The sequence below is a fragment of the Pagrus pagrus genome (assembly GCF_965226575.1).
Source record: "Pagrus pagrus genome assembly, chromosome: 6".
NCBI lineage: Eukaryota > Metazoa > Chordata > Actinopteri > Spariformes > Sparidae > Pagrus > Pagrus pagrus.
The window spans coordinates 29,740,401-29,752,054 of NC_140190.1; positions in this window are offsets into that span (position 1 = coordinate 29,740,401).

The window sequence follows — 11,654 nt, forward strand, 5'->3', positions numbered from 1 at the left end:
TGGATGGGTGGTGCGTGTCAAGTGGCATTCACATGAATGCCATCACCCAAGGTTTCCCAGCAGAACATCGCATTGTGATGAGATGATCAATGTTATTCACGTCACCTGTCAGTGGTTTTAATGTTGTGGCTGATTGGTGTATATAATTATATTTAATTTAATTACTTTTTTGTCAAGAGAAAAAATAAGAAAAGTCAACTCCGGATGCACCAAACATTCTTACCATCCAAACCTGCTCTAATCCAGGTGTGCTCAATGATGAATCCCACTTGATCGTAAATTGGAGGCGCATGGATGATTGTTTGTAATTAGCATAGGTTATGTCCACTAATCACCATATAAGGGCAGGTTGTTGTGTCGTGTGCAAATAGCCGACACTGGCACAGCGATTGGAGAGATGCCACCAAAAAGAGTAGTAAGAAGAAGGATAATGTCAGCAGCAGTGAACTTGAGGTATTGTTAAATCAAATAAAACAACGTCAGTATGTGATCTTCCACAGCGTCAGCACTGGCATTAAGGGAAGGTCAAAGTGTCAAGGCACATCTACCTGGCCTTCAGCACTCCACTGTGCGCTCGACCACGGAGCGGGTGCGTGCGTGCTTGTCTGGTCTGGGGGTGTGCCAGGGGGACCATCAGCCATGGAGTGAGGGCGTCACCTTGGTCACCTATGTCACATTTTTATAAAATTGAGTTTTATAAAAAATAAACTGGATGGTTTTTATAATTACAATTCAGCTATCCATCTCCACCAGCTCCTGCAGCCAGACGCATCCCCACGGTACTATTCTGTAGCACAAAGGAGTTGTGTGGTCGGTTGAGGAATGATAATGGATCCGGAGCACCGATGATATTTGGTAATCCAGCTACAGCAGAAAAAGAGCTCTTAATCTCTACCTGCTGGTGAGCAGTGTACAGGAACTATATGTACTGTATCAGCATGTGTTATGCCTAACCTGAGGCTCCAGGTTATTCCACAAATACATAAGCAGTAGAGGTGTGAATCTTCACTGGCCTCATGATTTGATTACAATTAGTTGTCAGCGGAATTCAGAAAGTCCTTCCAATAATCAGATTACAGCAGTCTACAAAATAAAAGCTGCATCTTTTCAATACATAAAAATTACAAAAACAATACATGTATCCATCTGCAGTGCCTTACATGTTAGTCTACAATAATATTGTTTTCACATGGCAGCTTTAGGATAAGGCATTTATTGACTCTGCTGCACACACCTCTCTCAGAGTTGGACAGCAGCGTTGACAGCGCCTCCTCAGATCTCGGCTGATTAGCTGGGCTTGCTGTAACAGTTATTATTTATGGCTGCAGATGTTAGCATTGGCTGAAAATGGCTAATGTGATTAGTAATCATTGTGAGGCAGAAGGCACGCTCAGTGTGGGTCACGTCCAGCTCGTAGCATGTTCATAAAATCTGACATGTGCCCCGAGATGTCTGTTTAAAAAAATACTTATTTTTCGTTTTATTATTATCACTCTCAGATGATCTCTGCCTCCCTCCGACATACCTCCTACATAAGTAACGTTAGCCTAATGTCCACCCACAGTTCAGAGCATGGGAGCAACGCCGCAACATAACTTTATTGTCCAGCTGAGGCCGGACAATCAACAATCAACATAAGCTGCAGATTCTCAATCATGCTCTGTCTCTGCATCGATGCAGAATCTTCCACGTCCGCATCGCGATGCGTCTTATAATCGAGAAATTTCCACACCTCTAATAAGCAGTGCTTGTGGCAATCTGAAATGACTCAGCAGACATTCAACTATCAAACAGATCTCTGCGATCTCTAAAAACGCGCTCTCTGCGTACGGCCTGGTTTGCCAAAGCATCTAGTAGTAGTAGGTAAGCCATGATTCCGGTGCTGAACGCACCATCCCAGGGTTTTTATAGTCTTAATTAGGATCGATTAACCAACAGTATTTATTTTTTTTACCACGAATTTAGCTCTCGACCGCTCTTACAATTTTCTCTTACCAAAGAGAAGAGCGAAGATAAGAAAACATTGGTGAATCCCAGAAATGAATGGGTACTAACAAAATAAGAGAAAATCATGGATACAAACAAAAATAAGAGAATTTGTTGCTTCTTGCACGAGGCCCAATAGCCGCTAAACAGTTAAAGCTGCAGCTTGAGCCAACAACTTGTTGTCTTGTGCACTGCTGTAAAGTCAGCATTGTTATTTGTGCTTTAATGTGCATGCTCTTTTATGTTTTGTGTGTATACTGTATCATGCTACAAGCTGTGTGCTTTAATGTTGTTTTTCTGTATTTTGTATGTCATCTAATTCAATCACTTTTGTATATTTTCATTCACATTAGCTGGTCAGTCAGCCACTTTTTAACCTCATGTAATGACAAGGTGAAAAACCTGACAAAAAGTCAATTCTATATTTTATGGCATGTGCAGATTGCCATTTTGCTGTTGCAAAATTGCAATTTTGATACATCCTCATACCTAAACGATTGAACATGTCTGTTGCCAATGGCTCCCAAAACAACATGAACATTGCAGTGTACCAACGATAGGTGTACCAGACCTTCATCATACGCATTATACTTGGTCAGGTTCAGGAAAAGACAATGGTTTGGGTTAAAATAAGGTAAAATTTCTGTAGTTCAATTTACGTTATGTACGTAACTTAAGGCCCAGGCTCTGCAACCTCTATGGACATCATGACAGAGGTGAAGACAGCAGAGGTAGTGGATGGAGGGAGCTAAGAAAAGAAAAAGAGACAAAAGACATGAGTCACAGACTAGCTTTTTTTGTCGTTGGCCACAGCTTTGCAAAATAAAAGGCTGCAGACTGATGTCTTGTTGGACTTGTTGCTGTTGAATTTTAAGTAATATTAGCTGGCTTGCTAAGTGATATGTCTCATGTTGTTGCACTTGCTTGATGTTTGGCTGTGTCAGCAAAGTTGTCAACTCGCTAGTTCTTGATCAAAAGCTGTCAACCCATTATCTGTTACAGTTCTGTTTGAGTTGTGTGCAGCGCTTTTGCAAACTTTGAGTTCTGATCTTGTCTGTCGCGGCTTCCGTAGTGCAATCGGCTGCGAGGGAGACTCGGGTGCACGCGGGAGCGTGCCTCCAGGCAAATATAGCATAGTGACTGTTTAGGCTAGAAAAATGGCTTAAATGACGTCGTGTTGAGTAAACTCTGGATGTCGCCACTTCAGGACACTTGGATTGCAGCGGACGAGCAGTATGGAGGAATATTACAACGTTTTTGTGTAGTTTTATGGACCTTTTCGTCTCGGGCACATTGACACCCATTATATGGATTTTTGCTGCTGGAGGGTACCCCCGTGGGTCTCCAGCTGCACTTTGAGGAATAAGAAACTACACCGGACTTCTCATCAGCATGAGGGTGAGTCGATAATGACTGAATTTCATTCTAGAGTGAACTATTCCTTTAAGATATATTGTCATGACATACTGTATGGTTTTAATGTCCTGGTTTTTGTTGGAAAGAGGAACCACTGAGACCTGTGATTGGACTGATGGACTCACTCGTTAAGAAGCATACTTTCCACAGTCAGTGTTGGTAAAGTTCACTTTCTACATGAACTAGTTCAAAGTTCAGTTCACAAATTTTAAAATCAACTACTTCAGTTCATAGTTCATATTTCAAAATTTTGAACTAAGTTCACAGTTCCAAAAATGAACTAGCTCATAGTTCTTTTTTTTCAATATGTTGCTGCGAGCTATTATTTTTCAAAATTATTGCCACAGCCCATATAGAACCACAGACAGCAATTATTTTACCAGTTTTAACACTGAAACTGCAGGTCTCCGACAATATACTGCAAAACCAGGTTGTCCAGCTGCGGCTGGGAGATGAAGACAACAGAGCCGATACTGTACGCCGTTAATGCGATTAGGGTGGTAGAGGATCTGTTTTGGCTCGCCATTGCCGTGTCTTTTGATTTTTTATTCACTCGCACATACCTTGAAAGGTTAGCCGGGTGCTTTAGTTCAATGTACCATTTCAGGTTTGCTGTTGACGTTGTTGATGTACGGAGTTGCTTCTTGAAACCCGGCGGGCAAAGTTTACACAAAAAGGTAAGATTTTTCCCACCTGGTTCATCACTGACCTTTTCATAAAATTGTTTTAAGTAATCATATGAAGATGCCGTATTAATGGTGGAGGCAGAGTCTGAGGTAGTGCTGCTGACTTAATTTGCTTTTGCCTTCGCATTTTGATGACGCATGTGGCGGTGCGACTCTGTGGTGGCTGGTGTTGCCATATTGGGTGTTTTTCCACTACATATTGAGGCCTGTTTACGGTGTGTTTTAGCCGGGTTTTCGCCTGGAAGGCTCTATCGAAATCTGGCGCTTTCTTGAACGAAGTTAAACTGAGAGAGCGCCGTTCACAAGCGCCAGAATGAACGCGTTCACAATAATGTTCATCAGGCAGAAATACAGTACGTTCAGTTCACGTTCGCCCAAAATATGAACGAGCTCATGAACATTCGTTCACTGAACGCGTTCAGGCACAACACTGTCCACAGTAACACACACAGCACAGGCCTACATCATGTAACTCTCAGACAGCCACCAGATCAGACTTCGTCTCAAAGTGCTCCTTGGTGCATTAACCCCTCTTTAATGTGAACAAGACAAACATACTGTATGTGAGCTCCATAGGCAACAGGCTGTTGAGGCTTTCCACCATGTGACTAACACTCATCTGTTCACTGGCTGCACACAAAGCAACAACAGCCAAACGATCATCTCTAACTGTTGCTGTTTTCAATATCTTGGCCTATTTCACTGTCATGTTTGGTTTGGCTTTATGTTATATCATCAATTTTAAGGCTATTTGGTCTGATCTGTGTCCAGATCTCCGAAAACCAAACACGTTTAGTGGTTATCACAAGCCATATCATTCTGATATAGACGTGGAGGTTTCTTAGCTGTCAGAATGATAACGTGTGCATTTGGACACAATGTTTTTCATGCATTTTTGTCCAGCTCAAGTGTTTCAGCTGTAATTCTTAAACAGAACCTTCGCTGCCATTGAAACTGTCAGCAACAGCTGGAATGAAGTCTAAACTGTAAATTTATGAAAGCAGACGTAGAATTGCAAAAGGAGTATCAGGTTGACTACGACAATGTGAATCATATTTTCTATTTGTTTAGCTGGTGTAATCCTTGTTACATAAAATGCAGTCCAGCAATAGATCCATTGTTAGCACTAAGGGTTGACTGCTCCAACGGAAAATCCATTTTATCATTTTCATTTATTTCTCTAAGGCAGGAATGATAACGAAGACATCATTATTTATCCCCTGATCTCTCCCCCCTCAGTGTTCATGCCACGATTCCGTAACAGACAAATCCGTGATAATTCAAGAGAAAACAGTCTCTGTCGCTCTTCTTTGCCCCTGTGTAAGCTTCAGATTCACCGGAAAAGCCTTCCCAAATAAACAACTTAACGAAAACAATTAATGGTGCTGTGGGAAAAGCGATTTAATTTCCTCTCGTGGGCCTTTGGACAGAGCACTGAGAAACTGGACACCTCCTTAATCAGCCTGCCTCAAGCCTGAGGTTCAGCATAGCCGCCTCAGCAAGAAACGAGGACGAGGGTTTACGCCATGTTAAAAATTATCTTCTCTAAATAAAATCCTCTCAATGTGTCGAGGACCTAATTCAATATGTCAGTGATGACCTCTGTGACCTCCTTCTCTCCTTCTCTGTCGTCATGCAGGCACGTTTGCCATTAGCACTTAGTATGGACGAGTATCATAGTTATCTCAGGGCGTGGGATGGTTATGTAATTTCCTGTGCATTGGGAAATGAACTGAAACACAAATGTTCTTTTTCTGATCAGCTGCCTCACATCTGTTTTCTCTTTCATGAATAATAAAAGGAATTAACGAGTTGATTTCAATGATGTCTTATAATAGAACAGAATTTCTGAATCTGAAAGGTATTCACAGGATGGATCAAATACCTAGTAATTTAATAATTGCACCCACCCTGCGTATGTATGCAGCAAAAATACCATGAACATGATATCAAATTAGTATAGAGCTTATCAATGCCGCTCAAACAGACTGTAAAAACTAAACATGATTTGTCTCATCATGGTAATATTCAAAATGTATTCATATTCATTGGAGGCAGCAAGGCAAGCAGCATGAGGTGAGATGCATGGTACACACTGTTATGGCTGATGTTTTAAGGTGTTGGATTAATTGCTCTACTTATGCTTCAACCAAAACAAGATGCTTGAATAAACATGAGTGAAATCTTATCATGTTCATTTTCTGGTTTCTCCTGTTGTATGCCTGCTTGAAACTCATGACCTACCCTTTACCCATTAACTGTCCCTTTTCAGGGCTGTCTTCAAGGAAAAAGAATAATCAGGATGAACTAGAGGAAGCTGCAGAAGAAGTAGAGGGCTGTTTATGGAAAAAGCACCACACAACTTGAACTATTATCCAATCCATCGTCTCTATGTCCTGTGCTGATTGTTAATTAAAATACCAAAAATAGAGTTTTAAAACACTTCCATTGGGTGACATGAATCATGTAGCCCTACAGTGGAAATTGGTTGTTTTTAGATTCTACTCTGAAATGTCATCTATGCAGACGATAGCCTGATTTAAGGAGACAGGAAGCAAATTAAAACACAGAGACATAGTTGTACAAACCCCATAGATCTGGCCCTGTACAATGGCAATGAATGGGCTAAAAGCAACATGTGGACTGCAACAATTTTCACATTGTTTGTCTAATATCTCTATTAGTTGAAATTCATTCCATTAATATAAGACTGCAGTTGCAATCTCATGAAATTAAGTTTCTACACATCAGGGCTATTTTTGAAGCCTGCAGAGAAGCAAGACACTTCCAGAATAAATGTCTCTTCAAACCCCAGACGTGTTGCAACTTTATGTGTCTTTAGGTTAAATTTTCAATTTCTGTTGTGACAACACTGTACTTTGGCTGGCTCTGTCGCCACTAACACAGCTGGAAAATGGTTTCATGCTTGATGTTTAAACATCTTCTCGATTGGCGGCTGTGACATCCGGCTGTAACCACACCATCATATCCTTAGTAATATAGAAATGTCAATGTGGTACATATGAAGTGTTCAAATTTGAACATATCCAAGATCTGCAGAAACTTACAATGAAAGCATTTTATTCTGGAGACATACACTACATGTGTTTTGCCAGCAGGAGCGTATAAAGAAGACATTACCTCCATAGTGTACTGGCCAAAACGCTCTAGCCTGAAGCATCAGGTGTTCAAGATTTAGGGCTGATCTGAGTTCAGCAGAGAAAATGGCAACAACAAGGCCCTATTCAGTATTTACCACAGAACCCCTGCTGCTGACCTGCTGACATCACCATGAGACTCTTTTTCCTCCAATTCACACACACGAACACACACGCATTCTCCTCCGGAGCACCCTTGCGTTGCAGTGTTTATCTCAGAGCTCGTATTGTTGACCTTTAACCAGAGGGACGTGACTGAAATGTCAGGAGAACTGTCTGCTATCTGTATAATCTGAGCCAAGAAGTCATAACAATACTGAGAGATTAGTCCAGGATTGGCACTCACTCATATTTTTGGAATAATGTCAGGCACTTACACACGCCTTCCTGTTTGGCAAAAAAAGCAGCTGGCAACTATGAAGCCTAATTTTCTTCCCTGGCAGAGAGTAATCATGGTAAATACCATGCTCAGATGATAACAATGATGATAGTGTTATAGAAAATAATGATTGTGATATAGATAATGTGGACATGCAGTGGCTGCTCATCTGAATTCAAAGGGCTAATTGTTGTCTTTAACAGGTAATGCCAGTGAACTTGAACCAGGTGTACAACATGACATCCCTCATGATGATATAACCAAAAATACTATTCAGTTGACTCTGGCTGCATAACATCTGTCATGGCTTTGAATATTAAAGTAGTTTTTGTTAGCATTTGTATTCATCAAGAAAAGCTCCCACATGTGCACTTTCATCAAGCCCCATAATTACAATGTTCAGCTTCAGTGGCTGTGAAAGCGAGAGCTTGAAAAACTTGCAAATAGGCTCAGTGCAGCTTTCTAAAAATACTGCATAATTCATGAGTGTTTGTTAATTGGATCAACTGCCTTTTCATAAAATACATACAGTTGCTTACCATTGCCTTTCAAAGACACAATGTTATGGTGTTGGCTGAGCTCACAGATGGCCATTACATCCATAAATTGAGCATAGAGCTTCTGCCAGCATGGTAAACAAAGCACATGCATGCCAACTGGTGGCAGTTTATTTGAACAGTGGTGCAGCTAGTGCCGTTGGGCTAAGTACACATCCACTCAAAGGGCTGTCCCTCCCTGAACTTTGGCTTTCCAGGAAATTCTCTAATGAAAGCAAACCTCCTGTGTTGCTCTGTGTGCCTGCATTGTCTGTGCAGGCGACACTGAAGCTGTGCTGTCATAAATACAAAAGTACAGCATTGTTTAAAGCCTTCAGGTGATATACCCTCGTTTAACTTTTGCTGTTTAATCTCATAGTAGTTGCATTACTGTGCATTCTGCTGGCTCACAATCTAAAAAGCAATATGAAAGGAAACAGGAACTTTACTGTTGCTAAAGTAAATCTAGTGAGTTGTTTTATTTAAAGCACTTCAAGGACCTTTCGTTGTTTGTTGTTGCCCCTATAGACAAAAGGTGTATAAGGTGAAACAAAAGAAGCTTTGCTTTAGTGCTGTACCACCAGACTACAGAGCAGCTTCTTTCAACGGGCTGAGAGACTCCTCAACTCATCATAGGCGGTGACTTCTAATGGCTGTTGTAATTATTGGAGTGGCAAAGGAAATAGTCAGATGAAGTACTATAAAAAGCAAAAAGTCTGCATAGGGTGTAAGTTGGGGTGGACTGTAGGTGATGTTACTGTAACTTCAGTTACGTTACGTATTTAATGTATATAACGTAACTGAAGTTACGTACGTAAATGTAAATAAGATAAAATAGACTTTAGTTACAGTACATCAACATCAGTAGGTTTCTAACTGAATTTTGATAAGTAAAGTAGTTATTTTAACCCAAACCACAATGTTTTCCTAAACCTAACTAAGTGCAACAAAGGTCCAGTATACACCTGTCACTGGTATTTGGGACCTATTTAGTCATTTAGGTATGATGTGTTGACTTAAGTACAAGCTTGTACAGTAAACACAAAGTCATTAACTTTTTATTTCTACAGATATTTGCAAGTTTTAGAGCTTTCTGGTTAAATAACAAAAAATGGAATCAAACACCTTGGTATCTGGTTTTGTTATTGGCCCTGAAATAAAAACACTGATACAAAGACAACCAATTCAAGTCAAGTCAATTTCAATAAGTGCTGCGCTTATGTAACTGACAGGCCTCTATTGTCTGGCTGCAACAAAGGCGTTAATAACATGGAACTGAAACCTCTGTTTTCTGAGCACATTGCCAGGCCAATGAACTGATTCCTTTAGTAGCCTCTGGCTCAAAGTATGCTTCGGACTCATTTCGGGGGCTCATGTCTCCATTTACAGCCATCCAAATGTCCTTTGGAACAAGCACTGTTTATTTATTTGTTTGTAGCATTAAACTGTGTGAAATTAGAATTTTCCAGGGCTGTTCTGGCTCATATATCTGGACATTCATCTCATGGGGCTCCTCATAGGAAGACTTTGAAGATTGTTTACTTTCAATGTTCTCTGCTGGGTCTGCACAGCATGCGTATAAATCAATTACCCAAACGAAAAAAGCCCACTTGAGTTACTCAGCATTGTGTAATAAATGCATTCAAATGTATTTATAAACAAGAATAATATGGTAGTAAGGCATTGCGATCAACCTTATTTTAAAGTTTTGCATTAATATGTTTATTAATGTGTGTATATATATATATATATATATATATATATATATATATGATGCTTTCCTTTTGTTTTAGGGGACTTTTGGATATTCAAATAGTACTGTAAGTGTAAGAAGTGGTGCGCCTATGTGTAATATATTTACATAGAATTAAAACATTGTTCTTTTGTATCTGTACAAAAATATTACATATTAAGTATACTACTAATAATTACACGCTGTTATTTAACTCTGATGGATCTGTATCTACACACGTTTCATTTTTATCATGACTGAATTACAGTAATTCACTAATCAAACAATCACACTCTTGCCTATTCTGTATTATTGCACTATGTAATTGCATCTTCATATTCATTTATTTATTTATTTATCTTTGCATAATTGCACTAAAATGTTTCCTTATGTTATTGTTTGATGTACTGTTGTTGTTATGTGTGGTGTCCTTGAGTGCTTTGAAAGGCACCTTTAAATAAATGCATTATTATTATTATTATTATTATTATTATTATAATTAGTCATTACATTGGTTGAATCTTTTATTATTAAATCAAGAGTTGGTGTGGTTTTACTTTTCATCATTTTTAAAATATTAACTGCACTATTGTAAACATGCTATAATCCAAGCAGAATCATAAATGAAACAAAGTATCTTGGTTGGACCAATCTAGGAATTGTTCTTTAAAGATAAATCATTAATACGATGATTACGGTGTTTAACCAGCTGAGCTATGTTAGGTTGAGCTACATCAGCTCTCACACAGGAAAATAGTAGCACATGAGTCCAGATGATGCAGCTCAAGTTTGCTTGTTGTGCAATTACTTAGTTGTTTTTTATTATTATTTTAATCAGAATTGGGTTGTGTCCTGCATAAAAAAACATAAACTCTTACTTTGCAGCCATTTGTCCTACAGATTACATTGATTTACCATTAATTTGTTTGTCAATTAGGATTTGGAGGAAAAGTAACTGCTGCAAGGATTGTATTCACTGTTAATGCCCTTTGTAAGTGGGTCAGTGTATTTGTAGCCAGTTGCCTATGAACAGTGGCTGCAGGTTTGTAATTCTGCCAAATTGTCAGCCTGTGGTTAAACACTTACAACATAGTGACTCTTCTCTCTTGTTCAAAAAAGCATTATTCTTGTGCTGGCCGGGACATTTGTATTTAAATACATACAAAAAACAATTAATGGGCGCTGAGTTTAAGAAAGTTGTGAGAAAGGCTTTCTCATACTTGATACTTAAAAAGTCCTTTCCAAGAATACAGATTAGAGCTGTGATTACCATAGAAACTGAACAAATGTCTCACTTTTATCTCCGTTATGACTTGGTTGTATAACAAAAGTTATCCAACTAATGTTATACTGCCAAGCTATGGGCTGATCATAAAAACTGAGCACTCCTGATGAAAAGTATTGACTGCTTTGCTTGTTTTACTGGATTAGCTGTCACATAAAATGAGCCAACATTATATTAAGCCTATGTGCTTTGGCATTATTAAAACTGAACTTGTCTACACACTTTATACAGCAGTTTTTTAATGACGAAATTCAATATACAATACATATGTTTCAAAGGAATTTGACGAGCTAAGCTGTGAGCTGTGGGTTAAGATAAATTTCTTATGTATGTGACTGAAGTTACATACATATGTACATCACATTATGTTGCGTAGCTGGATAACTTCCTAATTCTTTCTCTCACCCATATTCTTTTCTTTTTCTTTCTTGTTCTTTTTTTTCCTGCATTGAGGGCCAAAAACAAATTTGACTGCT